Source organism: Cephus cinctus, unplaced genomic scaffold (assembly GCF_000341935.2).
Source record: "Cephus cinctus unplaced genomic scaffold, Ccin1 Ccin1_scaffold0204, whole genome shotgun sequence".
Taxonomy (NCBI): Eukaryota; Metazoa; Arthropoda; class Insecta; order Hymenoptera; family Cephidae; genus Cephus; species Cephus cinctus.
In genome coordinates, this window is record NW_014332923.1 from 537,178 (window position 1) to 541,040 (window position 3,863).

A 3,863-nucleotide genomic window follows, 5' to 3' on the forward strand; every position below is an offset into this window, starting at 1 on the left:
TTAACGGAAGATAACTTTAAAAGCCCTCAGTATATAGACAAGATATTCGCTCCATCCCTGTACGTTAAGCCGACGAAACGGCCCGGTGAACTCTCCTATGGATAACTAAAATTAATTATTATAATTTACTATAATATATTGTGTATAAATAGTTAATTCAATTCGAAGGATAGTCGATGGACTCGTTCGGGTTAAGTCACGACCGACGTGTACGCACTCCCGCGTGTATTTCTCAAAGTAGAAAGACCCACGTGAGTCGGTCGCCAAAAAGAATCATCAGCGATACTAAACGGGAAGTATAAATTGTAAAATTAACGGACGAATTGGACAAATGTGGCTCAGACTTGTGAAAGTAGATATACTCTCTCGAGTAATGACGTAACGAAAAATGTCAGAAATACACGTTAGGCGAGAACGAACGTTGAGGCTGACCAGATGAGAAAGAGAGAGACAGAGAAAGAGAGAAAGCGAAACAGGAGAATAAGAAAGGACAATGGGGTATAAGGGATGCGAATAAAACTGAAGTGTGAAAAGCAATGTATTATAGAATATACATATTATATATACAGGTATGTGAGCAGTAGGTATTTAGGGCCCGAAAGTACCGTTCGTTTCATTCATCTGCATTTTTCCCGTTCCCATCGCCGCGTTACACCACGTGGAAACCCTTTCCGCCCAAATTCCCGCATTCACGTGTGCCCCGGCATCATGATCGACACCTCGACAGCCCCCATGAAATCCCCAGCCCTTGGAATAACTTGGCCCGTGACCCTTCTGAACGCCCTCGAACCCTACAGTCCATACCTATAGCTATACCCTACGTGTATTCCCACCTACGATTCAGCTAACCTCTCTGGAAAGTCCTCCTAGCCTAACGTGACTTAATCTCCAAGGAGCCACACGCGGATCATTCATTCTCTCAAATGGTACTTTTTTGTCCTCTTTGGTTCTCGAGTCTTTCGCTACGTTATCGAGAACTTCAATAACGAAGCTTTAATCAACGTGTTTACACGGCGTTGTACAAAGTTTAATGATAATTTTCTTCTTACTTGTCCGACTTACGTTTCTTCTCTTTTCTTTTTTCTTCGTTTCTTATTTTTCATCACTCTTTTACCACTTAAGGGACGTTGTATACGATGAAAACTGTATGACCTGATCGATGTATAAGGAGTGTAAAATGATAATAAGGGAAAAATGTTAGATTTAGGATTAAATGTTCGACCATGCTTTTCGCGTAGTTTCGAACTCTTTTTATTTCCTTGGTGGTATTTTCCACGTTTTTCATTGACTCTTTCTTTTTTTTTTGACACCTCGAGACCATTTAAAATAAATATAATAGCGGCTATGCTGTCGAGGTGTTGTTACGCGTATCCGTCACATTCTCGCGATCGAATACGTCACTGAATACATCCTTTCAAGTGTGGGACCGATTTTACCGCGGTTTCAACTACACATTTACAAAAAGGTCACCTCGTGCGGCTTTGACGTTTTCCTTCGAGCTTATCGTAGCTTCGTCATGTTCGATCCGATTAATCACAGATTGCGATATCCACGTATATAAGAGTACATATACATACTCCGTGTCATACGCACGTAATATGCATTGTCTGACGTCACGTCGTACCGATTCCAGGGTACACAAGCACCGACCACAATTTCGTTCTCCACCGCGTATATACGTTCTGTTATTAATAAAATCCGTTGCGCTAGAAAAAAAAAAACATGGTGTACCTAGCGGTTATTACATTACATACCGGATAAGAGTAATCACGTTCTGCTACCGTAGTAATGGATCCTGTTCCCATTGATAATATTTTTTTCAACTTCTTTACACGATATTGTACCTAAACCATTTGGTAATAACCCATTGGTCGTTACATTCTCTGGTATACTTGTCAATATCATTTTTTGATCTTTTTTTTTGGTTCTCTTCTTCGGTGGTTTTTATTTTGTTATTTTCAATAGGATACACAGGTTCGTTATTTTTGTTTTCTTGCTCAAGCACCGGTTTAACGATCTTTAGCGTCGATTCCAATCAGCGGAACAAGATTCATCCACTCATCGAGCGTTCACATCCTATTCTTCCCTAATTCCAATCTAATCTCCAATCTAATAACATTTGTCTTTTATTCTCGCTCATTGAGAAGGAATAATATTCTATATTTCTACGTGATCCTTATTGCGCGCGCGTCCCTGATATACGTAAAATGTTTTTCAAGGTGAAATTTTTGAAAGGCATTTATAACAATACGAGAGAGAGGAAGTTTATTAAAAATTAAAGAGAGAGGTTGATTATACTATATGCGAGAGAGATGATTATGCGAAGAGAAAATGAATATGATTATAGCGATGTAAAACACAAGAAACGTGAAAAAGAAAGATAGAGAGAGAGAGAGAGAGGGAGAGATAGGACGTATCTCGCATAAGACACGTATCGCAAATACATATTTTGTGTATTTTTCGACGATCAGATTGTGATGTAATGATTATTAGGCGTCATGTATTTTGAGCGGCGAAGGAAACTAAAAAAAGTTATCGATATTTTCAATACGCCTGCATACACGCATTAACATTGTAAATTGTAATATCTTGTACCGCTGTGTTATCCTAGTACGTAGGTCCCAGCGTTCTTTTCTGTCGCAAGTGATTTTCGTAAAGTCTCTAACATGAACGCGGAATAAAATAAAAATTCGTACAGCAAGCGCTAAACGATATGGAACATAGAAAATTCGTTGTGACTTTTGTGCAAGGAAACCGGTACTCGTAGTATACTAAAGTACACCCACGTATACCGAAAGACTCAGGTGCGGAAAGTGCAGTTTTGGTTAATTGGAGAAAAACCAATTGGTTTTCTTATAGGTGCAGGTGCATACACAATTTAAATGAATATACAATAAAAGCGTATACCTAATCCCTTTTAACTGGCTGTTTGTTATCCGATGTAAATTCATTGACTCAGCCTCCTAAATTTCTTTCTCCAATCAACCGCACAGATGCAATGCCTTCGAACGGACACGAGCCGAAATTCTTAGTGAAAAATTGCAACCACACCTATCGATAGTATTTCATGAAATTATCTCGCTTTTTGAAGTCCACTTTTGGAATTCTCTTATGCTACCGCGACTTTCATTTTGAAAAATATATTTTTTATTCCTCGTCGACTGTATCGTACAGATATTAAAATGTAAAAACTGGGCGGGATATTTTCAGGTTAGATGTTCAAATACTATTGATAATATGCGCCAATCGAATGCGCAATACATTTCGTCATGCTAATCGCTGATCAGTTGAATTATCTACGATTAGCCAGTATCCGATAATTCTTTCCAAATACAGAGACAATCAAAGTCATTCCGTTTTTAAAAGGTGCGTGTCTGCAATTATATATTATAGATATGCAGTACAGAATCCGTTAACGACGAACGTCTCGTGTAATCAATTCTGTCGCTTCTGACGATAATCCAATCGCAGCAAGTTTTTACGAATTCTATTTGTTGACCAGTAAATTGTTTAATTTTGTTAATAATGACGCGATTGGATATCGTCATTTACGATAAAAACTACCGAGACTACTCGACAGTGCGCTGCTAATTTTTACGAGACATTTCGGCTTGCCAATATCGTATCAATAATCGAACCATTAAAATCGTCGTAAGAAATACACTGTATACTTTTATCGGCAATTCGTTAATCCTGGGACAAAAAAATTATTCAAATCAATATTTCTTTACGTCTTATACCTCTAGAATGTCTTATTGATTCTGTACCTAATTTGCAATCATTATCATTCTCAATTGAAGCATTAACTATTTTCACTCGGATTTCTCTCGTATTATAGATATTCGTCTCTAGTAAGAATGCTA